The sequence below is a fragment of the Dermacentor andersoni genome, chromosome 2 (genome assembly GCF_023375885.2).
Source record: "Dermacentor andersoni chromosome 2, qqDerAnde1_hic_scaffold, whole genome shotgun sequence".
Taxonomy (NCBI): domain Eukaryota; kingdom Metazoa; phylum Arthropoda; class Arachnida; order Ixodida; family Ixodidae; genus Dermacentor; species Dermacentor andersoni.
Genome location: NC_092815.1, coordinates 250,791,941 through 250,817,350, shown reverse-complemented (window position 1 = coordinate 250,817,350; position 25,410 = coordinate 250,791,941). Strand labels below are relative to the sequence as shown.

Sequence of the window (25,410 nt, the reverse complement as noted above, 5' to 3'; positions counted from 1 at the left end):
GTCATGTAATGCGCAGATTAGATAACAGTTGGACCATTAGGGTGACAGAATGGGTACCAAGAGAAGGGAACTGCAGTAGAGGATGGCAGAAGTCTAGGTGGTGCGCCAAAATTAGGAAATTTGCGGGTGCTAGTTGGAATCGGTTGGCGCAGGACAGAGGTAATTAGAGATCGAAGGGAGAGGCTTTCGTCCTGCAGTGGACATAAATATGATGATGATGATGATGATGATGACAGTAATTCTGTTTTGAATATGCATTAAATGTTGCACATCCGTCTCGCAATATTTGTAAATGTAATTTTGTATTAAAAGAACTGGAGCACACCTGCTACAAAGATGGACTGATACTTTTCTCATGCAACTTCCCCAATGTAGTTTCACAGGCTAAGTAACGCTGCTGTGCTTTGAAAACGTGTGCTTTAATTTATGTTGAAACATGTTTAGGATAATATATCTGCATACAAGCTGTAAAAAGTTTTGATAATTGCACAGTTTACACACTTCATTTTTATTTGATACTCTAATATCCCAACTGTGTTTGTTAATCTGTTCACGTGGCAGGCAATGCATTCAGGGTTGTATATTCAGTTCATTTTAAAAACGTCTCTTCAGGCGTGTGGGCACCGGCATGTGTGCTATTTCTAACATGCTTTATCAGTGCCTCAATCAGATTTCTGTATGTCATATGATGATCTCTATCTGGGTTTAAAAGACTGATACGTACATCATGCTATTTGGGCTTGTAGGCAGCACAGTGAGATCTATCTGCTGCCTGCCAGTCTGGTAAAGAGTTCTATGGGTCAGGTAGGAATATATATCACTCTTAGAAGGACCTGTACAACCTATACAAATTCCTAAGAGACTATAGAAATTTCTATCAGTTTTTTTTGCTCGGGTACTGATGTTAGGTTTTTAACTAGTGATGGCACTCCGGAGAGACATTAGTGGAGACATTGCCCCACTGGGCACGTGCAGCAGCTAAGCAAGTGGGGGGGGGGAGATATGGACTTTGCGCCCGCTTGCGAGAGCAAGGATGACGTGGCATTGCGGCGGCGCCCTCTCCCTTCACGCAACACCTGGCGCACTAGAGCGACGGCAGATGTACCCTTTCACCCGCTCTGCTCCGTAGAGGTCACAACCAATGGGATTTGAGGTTCCATTTCGCTGAGACGACTGACGCTGCCTTTTTTACTGATTGGGCCATTTGTTTAGTCTGTTTGAACAGAAACGGACCTGCCAGAGTTCGGTTGTTTCACGACAAAAGACACAGTCATCAACAGAAAGTTTAGTTTTCTACGTTAAGTCCATTGCGAGATCTAAAATGAGAAAAATCAAGGGCCTAAACACTCAGCATTGTGGCATGCCAGAAGTGACAAAAGACAGATTTATGAATTGGAGTTGTTAACATACAAATTGTGTTTAGTCATGAAGAAAGCATTCAGTGAATTTTAGTAATTGTATGTGGATCAATATTAAGTTAGCTTATTCAGGAGAAGGAGGCAGTGGCACAAAGTAGCAGAATTTGAAACGCTAGAAGCATCCATTCAACGCAAGAACTAAGTTCAATGGAGGAGATCAAGTTAGTGAACATGACAATATAGTTGTGTTTTTTATGAGAGACAAGGTCTTATGGCAACCATGTTGACATTTGTTGCAGAAGTTTTGTGACACAATTTAGGATTATTATATAGATTGAAATAAATGGTGTTAGGGAGGCTTGGCGATTGAGGCCAGCAATTGTTCCGCCCAAGTGTCTCTCATAATATTACTGCGGCAGATCACCACGTGCATTCTGTCCTAGAAGCTGAAAAGGTAATGCTAATCTGTGTAATGCATCTGTCGAATGCCGACAACAGTATGATGCTGATGGTGACAACGAAGGCATGATGCAGCAGTTAATTGACCATTCTAGAGTCATCACGATTGAGGCATAACGACTTTGGGATGATGAGTGCATGCATGGCAATGACTGCGTATCTACTACACAGCGTGAAGGCGGCAGCATCCAACGGCGTGATATTACAACTAATTTGAAATGACAATGCAATGATGACGACAGATTGAAGTCTGTGAATGGTGAACAATGATGCGTCCACTTGGCAACTAAAGAAAAACATATGAGGACAGCTAAGCATGTCTTATCTGAGTTGTGATTGCGAAATCATTATTGCCCAATTGAACGCCGCTGAGCAGTGCTTCGAGTTTTACGCTGCAAGTGATGCACCGTATAGCTACATTGGGCCCGAGCTAGCAAGCAGCAGCAGCCTGCGGTGCCAACACCGCATGCCGCCGACGTGCTGCATGACCAGAGACCAGGAAACAGCAGTGGCCACCAAGGCCGGCAGGCACGCGCAGCAGTTAAGCCCAGTGGAGGGGGGAGATACGGACCAGGCGGTGGCTTGCGAGAGCAAGGATGACGTGGCGTCGCGGCGACGCCGTCTCCCCTCACGCAACACCTGGTGCAATATAGCTACAGCAGGTGTACCCTTTCACCCGCTCTGTTTCGTCGAGGTGCGCTCGTGACGTGGTCGCAGCCAATGGGATTTGAGGTGCTGTTTCGCTGAGACGACAGACGCCGGCTTTCTTGCTCAATGGGCCATTTGACGCTTTCGCATAAATAATCGCTACAGAATAATGACGACGTGGTTATGTTGAGCTCGCGTTCACGCTTCATCTACACGGACCACCCTACCTCTGTACTTTTGGTACTGGGGCCAATTCTGTACCATGCAATACACTCAGCCATGGAGCACCCGCAACGATCACGCGATAGGCAAAAAACGCTGTGCTTTAAACATGCACCCATAGAGTGCCCCAATATTGCAACCAGCCGATCCATGCATAGTGAAGCGTCCGCATGGCCGCGTTTGCAACGTGGCCGTGCTATGCGAGTGTGTGGCTGATATATCAATTGAGTAATCGAAAGACTGGTTCCGAATGCATTTACTAACCAATTTGAGTCCGCGGCACTTTTATGTGCTGCTTTGAATAACTGCGTGTGGTACCGCGGTTCCCGCAGTCGCCCAATGCATGGGGCGTGTACTTTAGCAGCAGCGCTCGGCGTGTTTCGACTAAAGCAATTTCATTTCAATTCTGCTCGCCACTCATGGCGGCTGTAGCTGCTTATAGTTACACAGTACTTTGGTTATAAAGTACAGTAAGTCTAGTTAATAAATTTTATTGGCATGTGAGGTTTTATTTTGTTAAATCGAGAACTTCGTCAAATTGAAACCACTTGATTAGATCCCGCAACATGCCATAAAATTGATGCAAGAGCCAAAAATGCCGTTTTTGCCTACGTTCACACTTATTGTAGCAGTTGAGCATGTACTCTGCCTTAACAGAAGAAACGATTAAACATTCTTAAAAGCTATATGTCAGTGATACTAAAATCGCCACAACTCAATTAGACCTACTATACCCACATTTTTCTTTTTAATTATGGCGAATCGGGCAAGATATCACTTGATTCTAGGTTTTCAGTGCTCATGAATGTAACAGTGAAAGTATTGAATGTCATGTAGTGTAATGCAACGAAAACAAGGACACAAGAAAAAGCAAAACACAGACATAATTAGGCGCTTGTGTCTGTGTTTCATTTCTTCTTGTGTTCTTGTTCTTGCTGCGCTACACTACATGCCGTTCCATGATGATCAACGAACAAGCCCACATGCCGCCCCCGTGTAGAGAACAGGAAATTTCGTTATACACTTAAACTTTGGTATAACAAAGTAGGTAAAATCGGCAATTCGCTTCGTTATATAGAAATTTCCTTGTATTGAAATTCGATCTGTTATGCAAATGAGTACAGTCGCCGATCGACTTTTGTTGCATGGAAAGGGGCCATGCAATTTTCCGTATTATTGGGCAATAAAAAAAAAGCAAGTTTGAATTGGAAAACATTTTATTTTGACGAATATAGGAGTCAGCGATGAATGATACGGTTTCATGCCACGTTGATATCTTCACATCAGCGGTACGTACGAATTAAGTGACGCCATATGCTTTCGCGTGCACTCCGCCCCCAAAGCGTCGCCCGGTCGCACTGCGACGACGCTATCATGAAAAGCGCCGGCAGCTGGGAGGGAATGCTTCGTCTGCTTCCCGTTCCAACGGGTCATCAAAACTCGAGATTGCGCAACCTTCAATACTAAACATGCGGGAAAACAGCTTACATGATGTCACGCCGTCTTGGCATGCCCGCTCTTTCCACACGCAGCAGATTACCTCTAGAGCAGGGTGCGCGGCTGCGTATGCGCTCAGCCCCGTTTACAGCCACGCGTAGTCATGGCCGAGACGCGCGCCAACTTGCCCCCCCACTCCGCCCCCTCGCGCGCGCTTGATCGCGTTACCGCGAGCTCGCTTTCCTTCCCCACTTTGCCATTGCTCGCGTGGGAAGGCCGCACTTACGAAGCCACCATCTTTCTTGTCTCACCCTCGCACTCTTTCACTCGCACCTAAAGCACAAGTGCGCGGGGCGCGATAGGATCTGATCGCACTTGGACTTAATTTATACGGAACATGATGCGGCTCCAAGCTGTTCTTGTCGCGCTGCACGCAGTTTGAGAGGTGCGTTTGCAAGCAGCCGCTTGTAATTCAATCATTTGACTATGTGCGTCCGCGGAAGTTACCATTGTCTTGGCACTCCTCTGCGGCAGAAGCGAAATTTCGTTATATTGAAATTGCACACAAACACACTTCGTTATATTGAGGCTCTAAATGCATTGTGTTCTATGGAGAAGAGGTTATGAAAAGTGAAATTCTTCGCTATATCGAGAATTTCGTTATACTGAGGTTTAACTGTACAGAGATTTGAATTTATATACCTTGTTGTGCAGCTCCTTGGGTCATGGTTTCTATGACTATGACTCATATGACTCTGTATCTGGTGCGTAGGAAACCTCTCTCACCCCGTGTCCCTACGGTTCTCCTTTTGGAGGAGGCCCCCTTTTGATGCTATCCTTGTTCCACTCTTGGCCCACATCATGTCATAATCGAGGCATCTAAGGCAACAGTTCCTTATGCTATGCAGCTCTGACATCATGCGTACCATACAGAATTGTACATGAGCCTGAGCCCATGCATAACCATTCTTCTGATCAAATGTTAATTTTTAGACTGACGTCCTTTCCTCTTGCATGACAGTTATCTCTGCTGTATTGTTGCTGCTCTCTCATGTACGTATACCAATAAATTATCTTAGTCAATTTCTTCTTGAACATTGAGTCCAATCTTTGCCAACTTAAGTGTGTGTTGAATGTTAATTTTTTAAGACCTGCCTTCACAATCTGCCTCCACCTCATCCATTTTAGCATCCTCAGTTCAGTCACTTCTCCATCCTGAATTCTAGGTGACTTTCTTAAACTTGTCTAGGTGCCATACAGTATTGCTGGTCATGTATTGTCTTGTAAGTTTATTAGACAGTGAAAATCTTCAACTTGACTGGAACCTGTGTAACATAAATATCATAATGCATCTTTTCAGTTTTTCCAAACTATGTCAATTCTGCTGATTCTGTGGGCTGTCCAAATTTTCCATGTTGGTGTTTTCAGCTATCATTGAACCAAGGTATCCATCTTCTCTATCGTTTACCCTCAAGGCTTCCCTTTCATCTACTCTGAGAAATTGGCATGCGGCTACCAGATGTGGGCAGCTTGCCTCACAACACATGCACATGCGCAGCTACTTTCGTCAACCTTTGTGCTAGATGTCAATCAGCATGAGCGAAGCAGTAAGAATGGGGAATTATGAAATTAAGGCAGAGGTTCGAGCATTAAGGGAAGTCATACTTATGAGGTGAGTACATGTGAAGAAAAGTATTCAGAAATGTTGGGAATTTGCAGTTTCCTGTTTATTCGTCTATTAAACTCTCCCTAGCTATTTCAGTTATTTCATCATGTGTTGCAATTTTTAGTTGCAATATGTTTTTCTTAAGTGCTGCCACACTTACTACTAGAAGTTTGAGAACCTATATTTCTTATTCACTTGGTTCATTCATACCTACAAGCAGCAGTCTTTTCACTTTATATCAGCTACTGAATGCAATGCCCAGATATGTTCTCAGTCTACTTCAGTGGGAGTCACTAACACAGTGAATGATCATGAAGCATGTGTGTTCTTAGAAAGTGCCTTCACGTGATGCAGCTGTAAGTTAAGGTAGGGGATGCTTTGGAAAGCATGTTATGTGGCTTACATGATAATTATTTTATGCCAGAAAGCACACAAATATTCGTGTTTATTTCTGGTGTTCTTCTTCCTTAATTACCTTCTTGATTCAGCGCATATATATGAAGCAAGAAATCCTGGCTTGTTCTTTCTTTACATTAGCAAATTTATATTCATCATATAATAGCACACTTTACATAATTGAGCACACTAAAAGTCACTTGGCGAGCAAAACATGTACTTGTATTTTTGAATATCCCAGCTTAATGTTTTAGTGTGTGCAGTCTGGACGTGATTCTTCAGAAGCACTACATCTGCTTCAGGTATATGAGGTATAATTACTTTTGCTTAAAAATAATCCTAATCTTCCTTGATAGCTGTCCTTTTTTTACTAGACAATATAAGCATGGTGCTTAATTCCAAGATAAATATGCCTGCTGTAACTGTATGCATCAGTGTTTGACTATTCGTTACCTACTATTCCTATTAGAGAAATGTATTTGCCAACCTCCAATTATTTGCATTGAAGTAGTGAAGAGTTTGATGGCAGCCTGTCTGGTTTGGTCAAAAGAGGCACGGTAAGTAGTTTAAAATTAGATGCCAGCCATAAAAATGAAAAATAAGAAGTGGTTCAACTGGAGCTTTGTTCACAATCTTTGTGAACAAGGCTTTCAAGTGGGAGCCGAAACATCTATCTTGTATGCCCGATCTTCATTTGCTTATTATTATTATTTGAATTCATCTAGCCCTAAAGAGGTGGCAATTTATTTCGAATTCTACTCTGTGCATTTTGTTTCCATTGCTGAGTTTTTTTTTTTTTGCACCACACAAGTACAACTCAAACATTTTCATTCTTTCAAGGACATCACAACTAGTGGAAGGTATTCTGGGCTAACATAATTATTTTGAGATTTCCAGTAAATATGTAGTCCTCATAAAAAGTATCTAAATAATTTTGGCCTAAGTGGTTATACATTACCGTGTAGGCTTCATCAACTTCTGATAACACTTGGTCTTGGCAAACTTGGAAGCTGACAAGTTTGAGCATGCAGTCACTTCCCTCCATATTTGTTTCGATGAAGGCTTGCCCTTTGGTGCTACTCTGGATCCACCCCAGTTTCCTGTGATTACCACTACGGGCTTCAAGGCACACACCCTCAGGAAAACTTTTCATGCACAAACCTGGTTCTTTCACACTTTTACTAAGACAGACATTGAAAGCAAGGATGGCATAGCAGGCATGTTGGTTACAGAAGTACTTTATTAAATAGCTTTGTAAGTATTCATATTGTGGACATTTCCATATCCTCTTCTGCTGAATTAGCTGGGGGAGCATGTCTCCTTCTCGTGCATACCCCAGCCCAGCCAATCAGAACTTCAGCAGCGGATGAAATGGACATTTCCACTAGGTGGACACGGAATACATCCCCTGTGCTCTGTCCTATCTTTCCACCCTTCTCCATGTATTTTACTCAGTAAACTACTGGTTCAGCATGTTGGCCACCTTAATCAATCTTCCAATAGCTCAGCACTTAAAAGGTATACAATACAAATAAGGCACTGTAAACCCAAGCAGTTAGGCTGCCGATTGCTGCTGTTATACACCATACAGGCAGATGCAATGGCTTCACTGTAGCTTTCTAAGTTAACTTTACTGAACTTTGAATTTAGAGAAGGCAGAATATAAAAACAGACTAGCATCTTTCTTATGTGCTTCACGCCTCTGCTTTTTTGTGTTACTAAAATGAGTATGTTGAACCTAAATGAAGTAAAAGGAAAAGGAAATTGTCACACTAATTTCATTTCACTGTCTTTTTAAAGCTATAGCAAGATTTTTTGATTGCATTACGAGTTGTTAGTTGTTTCGATCTTAATGTTTATTTCTCATACTCCAATTGGACTACAACTGTTCCCTCTACCACAGCTATCAAGGCCTTATGGCAACTTTGGAAGCTCTCTGAACTGAGTAAATGCTATGCATTGCATTATTTCTTAATACATTTTCATGGCTGCCTTTAACCCCTATAGTTCCTCATTAAAGCCAGCATCTCTCTTGTGACCACATTTAAAGAGCTTGTGGTAATGTATGCCTAACAAGAAAGATGGGTACTTTGTAGTGCTAGTATGCTCTAAGTAAATTGTTTTATGCAAAAATTGCTGACATAATTGTCTGACAAATACTGCATCATGTTTGCTATTTTGCCTTCTGTTTCAATTTCACTGCATCTATACATTTTACCAGTGCATGAGTAGGGTTCAAGGCTGTTCTTTAACATGCTCATGAGCACTTATCATGATCAGTTCCCCATATAAGTGGTTTTGCTGAAGAGGATACAGGAATATGAGCAAAATTGACATGGAACCAACATATAGATAACGTCTGCATGACTGCCTATCAAAAGTTATATTTTCTTAGAAAAAGAAAGTGGAACGTGCATCGCATAATGTAAAACTTATTGCATACACCGCCTTCATTAGGATGATACTAGAATATTCAGCGTTGTTTGGAGTCCCCATCAAGTGACGCTTAAGAGGAAGTTAAAAAGAGTCTGGCGGCGCGTTTTATTTGTTCGACATACCGAAGGAAGGAATCGGTCACGCTTATGTTACAACATTGCAACTTCGATCTTCTTGAGGTACGTAGGAAAAAATATAGGCTGAAGGTGCTTTATCAAATAATGCAGGATCAACTTCAGATTGATAAGCTCAAATATCTACATGCTCCAGGCAAAAGATACCCGTGAACTAACCACGACTACGGCATAAAGCCGGACCATACCAACAGTGATACATATCGATGTGGAACCAATTGCCAAACGCTATTGTTAGCATAAAAGATGTCACCGACTTTGAAAATGCTGCTGAGGCATATTTATGGGAGTTTTCGATTTAGTTTTGAAGTGCCAAGTGATATGTGCAACTTGATATTCATTGTACGTATTTTGATAAATGTCAGAAGTGTGCTGAACAGCATTCAAGTGAACATCTTATTCACTGTGAATTGACAAATGTTAAGCAACTTTACGTACATTGACATTGTCCATATTTGATTTATGTAATTGTATTGCCCTCTCTGTTATGACCCTCTATGAGGGTTGACAGTATTAATAAATAAATAAATAGACAACGAGGAATGTGGGTAAGAACACTTTATTTTCAGCACACATGTTTTTTTAATGAACTGCTGTTATACTGCTAAAATCTGCACATTTAATAAAAGTACACTGCTTTGCTTCATCACTCCATGCTAAGTGCAAGTATCCTGTACCAGGAAGTCAAACCAAGACGTGGGATGTTCAGTCTGTGAAAATAAAAACGAGTTTCAAACATTCACGTGCAAAAACTAAAGCACACTCAAGAAAATAAACACAGCACAGGAACATATCCAATGAATCAGAATTACCTTTGAGAGCAAACATATAGTTTCTATGGCATAGTGAAGAAACCTTATTCCTCTGGCTTTTTTTGTGCGCGAGAAAATATGAAAGTGCATGCGTTCTCCCCATATTGTGTGTCTGCCACCTTTTCACACACAACAAAGATGATGTCTCAATGTGCCCAACTGTGTTTGCATATCCATTTCTCTGCTCTCATACCATGATACCTACAGTTAAAGGCTGTAGCAATGCTTAGCTTGAATGAACCAACACATGCTACATGCACTGTGCTGTTGAACATGGCATTGTAAGTTAGATTCATGTACAGCACATTCATGTGCCATAAACATTTGATTGTGATTGTAGGCGAGATAAATAAAAAGAAGGTATGTAAATAAGAATATTCCCTAATAAGCTGTGCAGAAGTGCTCGCCCGTTTGGACAGAAGCCGAGCACAGCTGCAGTGAACAAGAAGCCAACTTATACAGCATTTAAAATCTAGGTTCTAAATGTGCTACATATTTTTCTGAATTCATGGTCGAAAATCTAGGTGTTAAAGGTGACAAACACTTAAACAGGTCTCTATTCGGACTGGTAATGCTATGTGTCACCTAGTTTGATAAAGTATGCCATATCACTGGTCTCCCAAGCTACGGCTGCTGTCCAGTTGCAAGTGCAAAGCACTCAATCATGTCTAGGGCACGTTTGAGCAAAAGGCAGCCAAGATTACTGTGCCATTGAGATCTATTTCCTGACATCTGATTTCTTCTCAGAAAGCTACCTCTAAAAAAAAACCTTCACAACAACATAACCCAAACATTTCTTGAGTAAAGCCATCACACTGGTCCTTGAACACTAATTACACAGTGGCTCTTTGTGATGTAATGTTATGTACGTCAGCACCTAACGAAGTACAGAAAATTTAATAATGGCAGCGTGACAGGTACACAAAAAAGTAAAGGGATAAAACATCACACAAGCTGCCATCAGTGTTCATATCTCCATTTCAATGTGGATGTTTTTAGCAGTGAATACATGTTCTCATTAAACTGAGTCATATTATTACAAAAGCGAAGGGCAAGGGTCTTTACATTCTAAACTGACAAATGTGCTTTATTACGATTCACCGCAATACAGGAGGTGTTTTGCAGTGAACCATTACATAAGGTTTTGGGTAACTAAGGCGGGCGTGTCCTACAGCGGAGCCTCTTGTGTATTGCGGTAAAGCGTATTATTGTGACAAGAACTAACCTGGCATGCATGGCTTTAGCCAACAAAAGTTCTCAAGACATCATGCATCCTGCCACGAAAATCTGCTTTGATGAGAGTAGAACATTAGGTTAGTCGCTGACAGAAACCATACATTCCAGATTCACCTAAATCTTTCCCAATATCGGCATGCATCACCGCAACACACAAATATGTTGCGATGATAACGGTGGTCGAAGAGGCTGGTGCAAATGTTTCGACAGCGGAGCGTGCCTTCATCAGGGCAACTGCTTTCCTTGGCAGTTTTCATATACGTGAGTCCCCCCAACCCCCAACAGGGGAGATTTACCTGGACCTTTGCCAAGAGACGTACCGACAAGCGTTTGGTAGTGGCTGGTAGAGATGCAGGAGTCTAAAAAGCGTTGCGAAATTCGGTTCCGTAAGGTTAGCTTCACCGCAATACAAATATGTTAAGCGGTTAGGCATACAAAATATTTTGCGGTGAATCATAGCATGGGTACCTGGCCTTTGATGCAAAGCAGCTTCCCAAGAGGTACGGTAATCCCGTGGCTAGTTATGCAGTTCCCCACATGCGAGTGAGTTCCCTGCGTTCGGCGGTTTTGCAGTGACATACAAAATTACATTGATTGACTGTGTTGTAAATGGGCGACGGCACTATATGCTGATGTAAAAGCGTCGTTTCGCTTTCGAAAACTGCGCTTGGCTAAAGAGAACACCTTGACTCGCATATGACCAAAGCAGTTGAACAGGAAACTACGAAATTACGTAGCTGTTATGGAATAAATCAACAGTTCAGAAAAAAAATGGCTGTGTAAACATTAACTTGCTTACGAGGTCGACAAACCAACGGTTCAAAGCATCACAGCCACGTCCGAAATAGCGCTGAAGGCCGGCCAGTACACTTAGGCGCCTCGGCGCGCGTAATGTAACAGGAGACGGCAGGTGCACGCGTACATCATTAAGGAACATATTATTTATGTCGGTGAAAGCGGTCACTCTTCAGTTCTGACATGCTTCAGCGCGTAACACCAGTCTATTGCGGCGAAGCTGACTTCAGGACCCCGATTTCTTCAACTCATCTAGCGAGGCAGGTCCGTTTATCACGCTTGGCAACGTTTGACATTTTCTGCCTTAATTTCGTTTGTTCTTTTTTAATTTTCTTATCACAGTGACCCTGTATCACGCAGTAGCAGAGCTAGTGCCGCGTCTTAACTGCGTTAGGAAAGGCAAGCGTGTATGCAGCAGGCACGGCGGCATTGGCTCTTGTTTGGAAACTTCAAGAGACGCTCTTCCGCGCAGCGATGTCATTTCTATTATTAAAAGAATGCAGGTGACGATTAAATGAGCCGCAGCAAAGCTGTAAAAAAGCAGTAGCAATGCTGTTCTAAGATCCTCTCGCTCGAGCGAGATGGTCTTAGAAGAAAAGCGCGATGTAACGCGATCTGACGGAACAGCTCGTCATGCCAGTGTTTTCTTACGTCCTCGTTCTTTCGCGCATCCTCCCTGAACCAGACTACTGAATGGTTCTGTGCACGCACTGACGATCCTGACGGAGGCAATACCACTCACATGAGCAGCTCCATATAATATGCCACGGCCCATTCCACATGCCGGCTGCAATTTGACGCGGCCAGGAGGCAAAATATGCGCACAAGGTACCTAATGGTAACGCATCAAACTGCTCACAGCCCCAATCCTTTATTACACGCATATAGTGTGGAAAGATGAATTACTCATGCTCTAAGTGGGCACGGAATACGGACCGTTTCGCAGCGCAGCCGGCTCCGTAAGATGGCCGCCATGGAAATGAGCGGATGTGACATCATGGGTTATAGCGGACGTGACGTCATGGGTGAACGTAGACATTTCGGGCACCTTTCGTCTGCTGTGCACCGGGCACAGTAGACACGGCCTTCACATTTGCCCTTCTCATCTCATGGCTCATCCCGTTACGGCACATTCAAGCGGCTAGACTGTGTCCCCTTGCGCTTGCGTTTGCCCTAATACCGGACTCGCGAAACGCTATTGAGTTAGTAATCTTCCGGTGTAAAGTGACGGCCACAAACGCGCAAATCCTGGCGCCGATCGGATAGCGGCAGTCCGATGCGCAGCAGCCAGTTCGCTCGTACGCTGCCTTGCAGAGGGACACGATGTCGCAGCTTGACATATTGCCATTCGCTACGTTTGCAGTCCACAAGGCAACAAAGTCGAATCATAGTGCTCGCGAAAAGACTAAGACCGACTCTGACTGCGGAGCTCTCGTCAAAATGGAGTACGTTGTAACACAAGCAGACGACACTTGCTGTGTGCCGGAAGTGCTTAAGTGTACTGAAAAATTGTTCTTGTGCATTCTCTTTATGTTACTTTCTTTTCATAAAAACAAATTAACTAACATTCCAACTATTACGAAGATCATTTGTTTACCATAAACTTGGAAAAATTATCGATAGCCCGCCCCAATGACGTCGTATGGGTGATTTCGGTCATATGGGTAGGGGCGGCTTAAAATTCCGCCGAGGAGTGTGCTGCGATCGGCAGCGATGGGCATTTTTAGAACCTTATGATAAATTACACGCTTTACGCAGGGCACTTAGATGTGTCAATTAATGATCAGAAGGACATACTCTAATGACTCAGTACGTTTGTAGAAAATTGTCAAAAGCGTTTCAGGGTCCCTTTAAAGGAGCACTGACACAAAAATTTCAAGTCGAGATAACTTGCGAGATCGATTTAGTTGGTCACACACACATCGTCTATAAAATATCAGCGGCGAATATCGCTTAGAACATACTTAAATCAATTTTAAAGTACGTGCGCGCAGCCAACCGCAAAACAGAGCACCTCGCGACATTGACATCAACCGGGATTGTAAATAGCCAAGAAAACGCTACGTCATGTGGCTACGTCACGAATTTTCGTTGGCTGCCATGCGGCTTACATGTGCTCTTCTCCTCTGTTGTTGCTTGTTCTAGCTGTTGTACTTGTAGTGGGACGCTCTCCGTGTCGCTGCAACTGCAGTTTTTGTCGTGTCCATCGGGATATTTCCCACACTATCAGCTTGACTGCGCTGCCACAAGGTTGAACGCCGATTTGTTGTGTCTTACCATTGATTGTGGCTGATGCGAGGGTTTTGTTGAGGTTCGTCCTCGCCATCGCCGGCCGCAATATCTGAGTCGCTAAGTGATTGGCCACGTCTAAAGCGCGATACACATGGCGCGATTTTCCGTGCGATCTGTAGTACGGCGCGTCGTGTGCGACTTGCCGCATGCGGCGATTCGGGACACATGATACGAATGAGCGAGCGGCGGGTAGCTCCACCCAGAACTGGCGCCCCTGCGTGGAAGTTCGGAATGCTGCGTAACATCGAACAGAAAGTGAACGCAACCGTATTTGCACAGCTATCTTGTTTGAAACAAACGATGACAATATAAACACGTCTATGCGAGCACTGTAGACGTGTTTCCACAAGGCCGCGTTAGCAGTATCGGATCCGTTGACAGCCGCCGATGGCCAGGAGCCGGCAGGCATAACTCGCTAGGCCATCGAATCCGACACCGGTTGCGCTTGTGACACGATCGCTTGCAGCTCGTATAACGAAGCGCCTATATTAGTCGGCACAACGTGTACACAGTAATGTCACGCTTAAATTGCAGCACATTTGATTTCATTGGCGCCGACAGAAACGAACGAGCATGCCAAGCGAGCTTGCGATCGCTGGGAGACGATGTAGGCCTAGCTCGCCGGCCGTCTATCCGGGGCCGAGGGTGCTTGCGATGCGTCCGCAGGTCGTAATAAAGCGCCTAAATTCGCCAGCACAATCAATGTCTGAACATTTATGTTTCTCTTAAGTGAAAATACGGTTAGTTTTGCCGGTGCCGTTAGTAGAGATAAGTAAACAGGCCAGTCAGGCGAGCCGCTTCGTGTACAGACGATTGCTGGCGCGTCTGCGCTTACCGTGTCCGAGTAGAAATCACGCCAACGACTTACTATTTCGCACGTTTTATAACTCGCACTCTTTCGAGGTCATTTTATTCTAGAAGTTATTTCGTGTCAGAAACAAATTGTAGCCCATTTATATGCCACCGTCAGCGGCGAAAGAGGCCCGCGTTTCGACCAGGGAGAGAAAAAAAGCCAGTCGGAGCTAGGGTGGCTCACCCTATCGGAGCGGTGAGGTGCCCGCTCGCCGGCCCCACCCCGCCGGGTCTACCACGTGGCCATGACGTTCACGCTTCCGGCGCTGTCATTGGCTGCGGTCATCAGACCGATGCGGCAGTCGCACGACAATATTCAGCAAGTTGGTCGCGCACGCTGGCTGCGCGTCAGAGCAAACGTCATGGCTTTTTGTGAACACGTGACCACTTTGTTTACATTCCCGTTGGTCCCGTCTTGTTGCTCTCTGGAACCGAAACTTCGACTGGTCGCTACAAAAAAGACTGCAAATAATTACCTGTCGCGCTCTGAAGTAAATGAGGTTTCGTGCCGTGATTATTGGGTCATTAACTACTTATTAAAGCAGAAAAAACCACGTGGATTTTTTTGGTGTCAGTACTCGTTTAAGAGCGACCTGGGTTCATCTGACGTGTAGTGCAGTAGCCACGATGCCCAGGTCAGAAATTCCGAGTCCTCCCTTATCGCTGGGCAACTTGAGCACCCGCCTAGCTACACAACCATTTGTACCCTTCCAGAGGAAGCGAAAGAGGAGCCTCTCCAAGTTAGGCCGATAAGCTTGGTTCGGGTTGGAACAGGAGACACACACGCCACATACGCAGGAACAAAAACAGAAGTGAGCGCAGGATTGTCGCTCGAGCAGTCAATGGGCATGACAACGCGCTGAATTCCTGGATCCTGGTTTCAAGCTTCTCTTTAGCCTGTTGCCAGTTTTCAATGGATTTCAATCTGGTTCGAATTGGAAGCCTAGAATGCGCAGCCGAATTTTCACGGGGAGACCATGAACGGGCTGCGGACTGGACGGAGTGGAGTGCAAGTGCATGGCTGCACATTTCGACCCATTCAACCTTGCACCGCTCGCCTTGCAGAAACTGTCCATGACCTCCAAGACGCCGCAAGCTGATGCCTCGTCCGGGACGACAATTCATCCGCATAGGCAGAAAGTGCAACCGGAGGGGAACCTGGTGTGAGGGGGAACCTGCCAATTCTGCTGTCACAGGACAACCTCTGCAGAAGCGGTTCAAAAGCGAGTACGTAGAGGGCAGGTGAGAGAGGGTCCCCCTGCCGTACACCACGTCCTACAATGAACGCCTCCGAGACGCGGTCCCATATGACAACAGCAGAAGTCGGTCGAGAATACAAAGCTTGGTGGCTTGGACCAGTGTAGTATAAATATAGAGGTAAATCTGGCGCTGTGATCGTTCAACCATCATGGGAGTGATGGGAAGTACAGGCTACGGATTGGCGTTCTGTTGGCTGGCAAACTAGTCCACAAATATTTTTTGTCAGTTTTGGTTTCGCTCCAAGCGCAATTGCTATAACCTGCAGAGGGACAGTGCAACTCAAAGCTGCCTTTGTTCTGTTGCTCGAAGTGGCGATAGCGCGCTGGGCCAGCGGCTGGGATGATGTTTGTGTGGCGGTGTGGTGTTGAAGCCCTGACAAGGAAGCGATGACATCGTAAACGCTGAAAGAACAAGTTTGACCGTTTTGACCTTAGTTTGTTAGTCTGTTAGGTTGGCGCTGTAGCATTACGTGCTTTATGAAACATCAGTGTAGAGGTCGCCACAGTTCAACCCTGTTTGTTAGGCTGCCACCAGAGTGTGGCGCCCCCTGTGACCTGTGTGTGCGTGTGTCTATATATGTTCGAGGAAAAGCTGGCCCGAAAAGTGGGAACCCCCAACGTTTATAGATACACTTGAGTTTCAAAACTCCGCCGCGCTACAGAGTACTAGAATAGGGGCAATAAACGAGAACAAATGGGGTTAACCGAGGGGCCCGATTTTTATTAGTCATATCATGAGAAGCCAACAAACACTGACACCAAGGACAACATAGGGGAAATTACTTGTGCTTAATAAGTGAAATAAAGTAACGATAAGTTAATGGAAATTAAAGTGGACGAAAAAACAACTTGCCGCAGGTGGGGACTGAACCCACAACCTTCGCATTTCGCGTGCGATGCTCTACCAATTGAGCTACCGCGACAGAGTTTCCCCATCCACTTTCTTGGGTATTTATGTGTACTAGTAGAACCCTGAGAGTGTTAGCCAGCGCCACCACTCACAGTTGTTTTTTAATCCACTTTAATTTCCATTAATTCATCGTTACTTTATTTCATTTATTAAGCACAAGGAATTTCCCCTATGGTGTATGGTATGGTATGATGAACTTTATTTAATGTCCTGAAGATGAACCCTTGGGTTGACGCAGGCGGCTCCCACGTCGGGACAGTAAGGTTTAACCTTACCACCTATCATGGGCCTTCTGGACGGCCTGTATTTGATCGAAAAGACCTCCACTGTGCAGGACTCGCCGCCACCAGTCTCTCTCCTTGTCACAGTCTGTGAAAGTCACAGGACACTGCCAAAGCATGTGATCCAGAGTAATGATGCCATTGCACTTCTCGCAATTGATTGGTGTCTCTCTTTCAGGATATATCTTGTTAATAAAGTTTGGACTTGGATAAGTTCTTGTTTGCAACAATCTCAGAGTCACCGCTTGAGCTCTATTGAGCTTAGCGTGTGGCACTGGGAATTCCCTTCTGTTCATGTAGTAATGCCTCGTGATTTCATTATATGTTAGTAATTGGTCCCTGTTCTCCTCCTGTATATTATTAAGGTCCTGGTCGCGTAGTGCACGGATAGTAAGTCCTCGTGCAGCTGCGTTAGCCAATCTCGTTTAAATTCTTGCGAGATGGATCGACAGGCCCCACGTGCGCAGGAAACCAGCGGATTTCAATCTCTTGGCTGTCCAACTCACCGATCAGCTGGGCAGCCCTTTTGGTTACAAAGCCATTGGTAATTTCTAATAGCCATCTTGGAGTCACTGTAAATCTTCGTCCACTTATTATTCCTTAAAGCCAATGCTATCGCTACTTGTTCCGCGACTGTCGTGTCTTTAGTCATGATTGTAATAGCATCCCTAGTGAGACCATCTGCATCTACTACTACTGCCGTAAAGGCTTTCTTTCCTCTGACCCACGCAGCATCTACAAGTGCCGCATGTTCTCTGTCGTGTTCTATCTCTTGCAGGAGAGCTTTGGCCCTTGCCTTTCATCTTTCCAGGTTGTTCACCGGGTGCATATTTCTGGGGAAAGGAGTCGTCTTGATTACCTCTCTTATGCTATCCTTTAGATCTACTGTGCCTTCACCTTAAATTTTGGATTCGGTTGGGCACCATCCTACCTCTTCTAGTATTGCTCTACCTGGCCTTGTTCCAGAGAGCCTCTCTCTGTGGGCATTTTGCTGAGCTTCAATTATCTCGGCTATTGTGTTGGGGAGCCCCAGTTTCATTAATTTGTTATCCGGAGTGTTAATCGGTAACCCCACTGTTGTTTTGACTAGCCTTTTAACTAATCTGTTCAACTTGTTTATCTCTGTCTGTGTCCAAGTGTTTGTTGGGTTCTCATATGAAATGACTAATAAAAAATTGGGCCCCTCGGTTAACCCCCTTTCTTCTCGTTTATTACATAATGAGGGTCTCGAATCCGGCAGCATTGATTCCTTCAGGTAGCATATGTGGATTTATTGACCAGTTGCCTTCATCCAAAAAAGGTCACGTTCTCGTGACACCTGCGGCAAAAAGGACGTTCCACGTCCGCCGCGAAGGTCTGTGAGTGCACCTACATTGAGGCCGTCACGCGGAAAAAGCAGGAGCCCAGGGGACAATGCCCTTTGTCGAGTCCAAATCACGCGGAAAAGGACACAGGGAAGCAGGGAGAGGTAGGAGAGAGGGAAAGAGTGATTATCGCTGGCGACTCAAACATGGATGGGTGCTCAAAAGCAATTGTGGAGAGGGTGAAAGGCGACAAAAGAGTGGCGGTAGGGACATTTCCAGGGCGGACACTGAGTTCTGTCATGGAGCGAGCAAAAGAAAAGCTCACGGAAAATGCCCACGTGAGCAACCTTGTCGTAGTAGCAGGTGGGCTAAATGACGTCCTAAACAGGAAAGGGCCAGGACTAGCCCAGCGCTTGGCGAAGGGGGTGGACGACTTGCGCGAACTATCCCCTCAGGTGCAGATCGTGGTGTGCACGGTGCCGGAGGTGCCTGTGCGTGACAGTCACGTACAAAGAGCCGTAATGGCTGCCAATGAGGCAATATGGAAAGTGAGCCGAGAGAAAAGCTTCGAGGTTGTCGAAGTAAACAGGGAAGTGAGAAGTTGTGGTGGTTTTAAACGAGATGGGATCGACTTCAATTATACGCTAGCACGAGAAGTGGGCTGGCGACTTGGGGGTCGCGCTGTTGCTTTTTTAGGGGGCTCGCGGGAGCTCAGGAGGTCAGAGTAGGTAGTAATAAAGAAGGTCCCCTAGGGGAACATCAGAAGAGCACCGCCGTCGATAACAGGAAAAGGAGGAAAGCAAGAACAATAGCTCGCCATGCAATAGGCTACATAAACATGCAGGGCGGCAGAAGAAAGGAAAAGTGGGCAGAGATTGAGGAGCAGTTACATAGAGAACAAATAGGGGTGTATGCAGTTACAGAAACGCACCTTAGAGACTCAGAAGAGCCGCCAGTTATGGAAAATTATGTATGGGAAGGGTGCAACACAACTAAGTCGGAAAGAAAGGGAGGGGGAGTCGGAATGCTCATCCACCAGGGAGCCAAATGGAAAAGAGTAAATTCACAATGTCAAGAGCATCTTTGGTTATCAGGTACAATTAGTGGGAAAGAAACTTAGCTGGGAGTTACGTATTTGTGGACCGGAAAAAATTGCATAGAGCAGAATAAAGAGTCAGTGGAATGCATAAGCGCTGATATTAAGGGTTTCGGGAATGGTGCTGAGATTGTCCTATTAGGTGACATGAATGCCCACATACAGGATTTAGATGGCTATACCGGCAATAACGGGAAGTCAATGCTAGACCTTTGCGAGCAACATAACCTCGTGATCGTGAATACAGGGCCTAAGTGTGAAGGACAGATCACGTGGGAAGTGGATCGTTGTTACACAGATGGCGCCGGGAATCAGATGCACACGAAATCTGCACAAATATGCAGAGAATGGTTAGAAGCGGTTCGCAAGCCGCAACCACTGCTGCCTAAGTGATGATCGCCGTTCCAGGGCAGTCGCTTATAAGGCAGGATCCCTCTGTAGGCGGCGCTGCACGCGATGCAGTGATGACGGTGCTGGGGTCGCCGGCTTTACACGTGTGGGTCTTGATAGGATCGTTGTTACACAGATGGCGCCGGGAATCAGATGCACACGAAATCTGCACAAATATGCAGAGAATGGTTAGAAGCGGTTCGCAAGCCGCAACCACTGCTGCCTAAGAGATAATCTTCGTAAGAAACTTAAAGTCCAGCCATTCAATAATGCGTTGCGATTGCGCTTCCACACATATTCAAATGTTCTAACAGCCACTTTAAAAAATGTCAAGCGTAATTACTACGAAAATAAAATTAGAAAAAATGGAAGTGATACCAGACGAAACTGGCAGGTTATTAAAGAATTCTTAAACATCAGTACAACTAAAAATCGCATATCGTGTATGAACCACAATTCTGCTAATATTACTGACCCTCAAGACATAGCTAATGTTTTCAGTGACCATTTTAGTATTGCAGACGGTAGTCAGCCTGATTCAACGTTGCTTAGTTTTCCGCGCTGTTCCCATTCATTTTACCTGTTCCCCACAACACCGCTGGAAGTATGTAACATTATCAATTCTCTTAAAACAACCGGTCCGGGCCTCGACTTGATACGCCCCTCTAGTATTAAGCTTGTGTCTAACGAAATCTCACTTGCGTTAGCACATATAGTAAATAGACTATTTATAGATGGCAACTTTCCTAATCGCCTCAAGACAGGTAAAATAATCCCAGTATTTAAAAAAGGTGACCATAAGTGCACGAGCAATTATCGTCCTATCTGCATTTTGTCTTTCTTTAGTAAGGTCATTGAAAAACTTATACATAATCGCTTAACTAAATACTTATCCAAATTTAATCTTTTAACTCCTGATCAATTTGGTTTTCGTGACAATTTTTCAACTGAATTAGCGCTTATTACATTTACTGAGAGGGTTAAATTAGCCATCGATCAAGGCCTCTTAGTTGGTGCTCTCTTTATTGATTTCACCAAGGCGTTTGATACAATTAACCATCGTATTCATTTAAGTAAACTTGAATCATATGGCATTTCTGGGCCGCCTTTACAAATAATTCGCAACTACCTAATTGACCGACAATATATAGTCGAATTTAATGGTGTCTTGTCCTCATCAAAAACTGTAAATACAGGTGTCCCTCAGGGATCAATACTTGGGCCACTTTTATTTCTCATATTCATTAATGACTTGCCAGAAATATTAACACATGCGCACTGCCTTCTTTACGCTGATGACACCACCATTTTCGCATCTGATAAAAATTTATTTGCATTGCAGGATAAACTTAACGCCGACCTAACGAATGTTCATTCATGGTGTGTAAAAAACAAGCTAACCATCAACCCATCTAAGACAACATTTATGGTATTCCATTCTTCTAAATCTTTGCACATTGACTCTATTGTAGTGTCTCTAAATAATAATGTATTTGCAAGATCCACGTCTACTAAATTTCTTGGTGTAGTACTAGATGAAAACCTAAAGTTCCAGTGCCATATTCAATCACTTATTCAAAAAATCTCATTTGGTATTCACATCATAATAAAAACTCGCTCTTTTTTCCAGCAAACCATTCTCATGTCTTTATATTACGCGTATATACACAGTCATCTCTCATACTGCCTGTCATCTTGGGGTAATACATATACCACACATCTTCATCAGTTAGAAGTTTTGCAAAAGCAGGCATTACGATTAATTGCATTCCAATCGCATACATATCCCTCTGCTCCAATATTCCGTTCCCTAAATGTTTTACCTTTACGCATGTTATTCAATCATAAGCTGTCGCTACTTATGTTTCGTCTTATAAATACCGAGTTTAATATTCCAGGTTTTAATCGCTCTAGCCTTATCAATTATAACAACACAAGATTTTCAGCTCAACTCAATCTTCTTCTTCCAAAAGCAAGAACTAACTATGGGAAATTTACCGTCGCGTTTTCAGGCATTTCTGTTTGGAATTCTATACCATCTGACATGAAGACATCTACATTATTATCATTCAAGCATAGAACGAAGGAGCATTTCATGAACACTTTAACTGACGCGTAGCATAACTTAACAAACCTTCAATTAATTAGTATGTTGTTCACTTTAACATTACGCAATGTACTTTTCAATTACCGTGTTACTAAATTTTGCCTTAATTGATACTTCTCCTCGTTGTTAGCTTTACGTGCCATTTATCCTCGTTTGAATTGTTGCATGTTATTTTTAAGATTTATTCAATTATTTTTCTTCTTTTTAACTATGTGAATATACCTGTGATATTGCTAACAGATTTTTTTCCTATCTTATCGTTTATTTCCGATGTAGAAACTGTATAATATATGACATTGACTCACTGTTTGCCACGATCTTACTATCCCCTTTTCATGTTTTGTTAGGAGGTCCCCCCGACAGTTGTTACTTCGGGACCTCCGAATGTGTACTTATACCCATCTTGTATTTGTTTTGTCAAAAATAAATATTGATTAATTGATTGATTGATTGATTGATTGATGACAGAAGGAATTCATGATAAGTTGAGAGAAATGGTCATTGATGAGGAAGGGTTTAGCAGCATAGGGAGTGACCATAAACGCATCATCTTGAAAATGGGATATGTAGTTGGGAAAGAGAGCAAGGAAAGCACAATGGCCAGTCCAAATTTGAACTCTGAACAAATAGCAAATATAGTCACTAGAGTTGAAGAAGAACTTGGCAAGTGGCCAAGTAAGGAGTGGGAATATGGTGAGCTTCTAAGTGTAATAACGACAGAAATACGGAAAAAGAAACAACATGTTCGTTGGAAAGGAAAAAATGGAACCGAAAAGCTGGTGGAACAAGGAGATACGAGAAGCGATCGCCTAACGACAGAAAGCATCTCGAGAGCACAGGCAGGCAAAGAAGGCGCAGTTGCCACAGGATGAAGTAACCAGTAAATGGGAAATATACTGGGAGAAAAAGTCTAAGGTTCAAATACTGGTGCAAGCAAAATTAAAAGGTGAAAGTGAACGTTGGTTGTCAGAAATACGCGAGAAAAAGAAGGCCGCACTTAGAATATTTTGGAATCACATAAAATTATTAGGCAGGAAGTCAACAACAATACAACAACATATCCTAGACGAAGATGAAAACAGACTGGAAGGAGAAGCGGCAATAAATTACACCCAAAAAGTGACAGCCGAATTTTTCCAAGGCATGGACGAGGTTGTATTTGAAGAAAAAAAGAGCATGAAAGAGACCCAAGTGGAAAAGGAACTGCTGCTGACAAATTTAGACTGGAAGAAAGCGGAAGAGAAAATTCCTAAGCGCACAGCCACAGGGCTAGACGAGGTTCCCGTTAGGCTGATAAATGAACTGGGACCAAAAAGTAAGGAAGCTCTGGTGAAAGCAGTGGAAAAAACTTGAAAAGATAGACGAATACCAGACAGTTGGCGACAAAGTAAAATGAATTTAATTTATAAAGGTAAGGGGGAGAAAGACAGAATTCACTCGTATAGACCGTTGACCATTACATCGGTAATATACAGGCTAGCAATGCAGGCAATCAAATTAAAGCTTCAAGCATGGGCAGAGAATAATGGCATTTTGGGAGAACTTCAGAATGGATTTAGGATAGGTAGGCGTTTGGATGATAACTTGTTTGTTCTTACTCAGTGTATTGAAATATCAAAAGCAGAAAGCCGACCGTTGTATGTGGCCTTTTTGGACATTACAGGAGCCTACGACAACGTAGACTGCAACATATTGTGGGATATTCTGGAAGGGGAAGGCTTAGGTAACGATTGTCTACAGCTTTTGAGAGAGATTTACCTAGAAAATACCGCTTGCGTTGAATGGGAAGGGATGAGGAGCGCGGAGAAAGTTCATATCAACAAGGGACTGAGGCAGGGGTGCCCTTTATCCCCGCTGCTGTTTATGATGTACATGGTAAGGATGGAGAGGGCGCTTGAAGGAAGTAATATCGGGTTTAATATCTCATACAAACAGGCAGGTGCAGTAATAGAGCAGCAACTCCCAGGTTTATTTTATGCGGATGACATTGTGTTGCTCGCTAACAAGCAAAGTGATTTGGAACGTCTGGCTAATATCTGTGGACAGGAAGGCAACAATTTAGGTTTGAAATTTAGTGTTCGAAAATCAGGTGTTATAATATTCAATGAAAACAGTGAACAGACAGTGGAGACACTGGGCCAAGAAATACCTCGGGTAACACAATATAAATACCTTGGTATATGGATAAACGAAGGCAATGGATATATGGAAACAGGAAAAAACCATAACAGTCAAGCGGAAGAGAAATGCAGCCATAATGAAGCACAGAGCGCTACGGGGATACAGTAGGTACGAGGTCCTCCGAGGTATGTGGAAAGGGGTAATGGTTCCAGGACTTACTTTTGGAAATGCGGTTGTTTGCTTTAAATCAGGGGTAGAATCAGGACTCGACGGGAACCAAAGGTAAGTGGGTCGCCTCGCATTGGGCGCTCACGGGAAGACTACAAATGAAGCTGTGCAGGGGTATATGGGCTGGACTAGTTTTGAAGTGAGGGAATCTCGCAGTAAAATTGAGTATGAAGAACGGCTGAGGAATATGGAAGAAAGTTAATGGGCTGGGAGAGTGTTCAGGTACCTGTACAGGCAAAACATTGATTCACAGTCGATGAAAAGAACTAGGAAGCTTACCAGCAAGTATGCGGCCTGTGGGGTGGGCAACACAGCAACAAAGAAGGTCAAGCGGAAAGTCAGAGAGGCTGAATTAATCTCATGAGTGGCGGCAATGGAAAAGAAACCTGCCATGAGTAACTACTTAAGAGGAAAAAACGAAATCAGAAAATAAACCATTTATGATAACTCAAAGGGAAGCTCACTACTTTTCGATGCGAGATCGGGATGCCTTAGAACACGCACCTATAAAGCGATATATAAAAAGGAAGAAGAAGCGTGTGCTTGCTGCGGTAAAGCTAGAGAAACGACGGAGCATATTTTATTAGAATGTGAAGACGTCTACTCAGCGGTCGATTTAGGCACCACTGGCCTCCTTGAAGCCCTTGGGTTCAGCGGGAGCAGTGGTAAAGCAAACATGTCCGCAATAGACATTAGTAAGAGGCGATTGGAGGATTGGTGGAAGAAAAGTAGGGAAACGACAAAGGACGGAGACGTACAAAAGCACAGTTCGCAATAGGGGATCAGAAAATTTGGACGTGGTAGTTCATAGTGTTTTTTTTCTTTTTTCATTGGTTAACCTAGGTAGGATATAAGGCAGCATAGTGGCAAGAGCTTGGTGGCGCCACCCACCGCTCCGTTCCAAAGGGGACGCTCATAACATCCATCCATCCATCCATCCTGAGGCTCACCTCATATAGTTTCTCACTACA

At 44.0% G+C, this 25,410-nt stretch overlaps 1 long non-coding RNA gene across 1 annotated transcript; it reads right to left on the bottom strand.

The window, feature by feature from the left end:
- Positions 1 to 9,299: 9,299 nt before the first annotated feature.
- LOC129387085 (uncharacterized) lies at positions 9,300 to 11,238 on the bottom strand. The gene is made up of 2 exons (XR_011892680.1): positions 11,101 to 11,238; positions 9,300 to 9,466 (listed from the first exon to the last, which is right to left on the bottom strand). It is a non-coding gene; the product is annotated as an uncharacterized lncRNA (long non-coding RNA).
- Between the last annotated feature and the right edge of the window lie 14,172 nt (positions 11,239 to 25,410).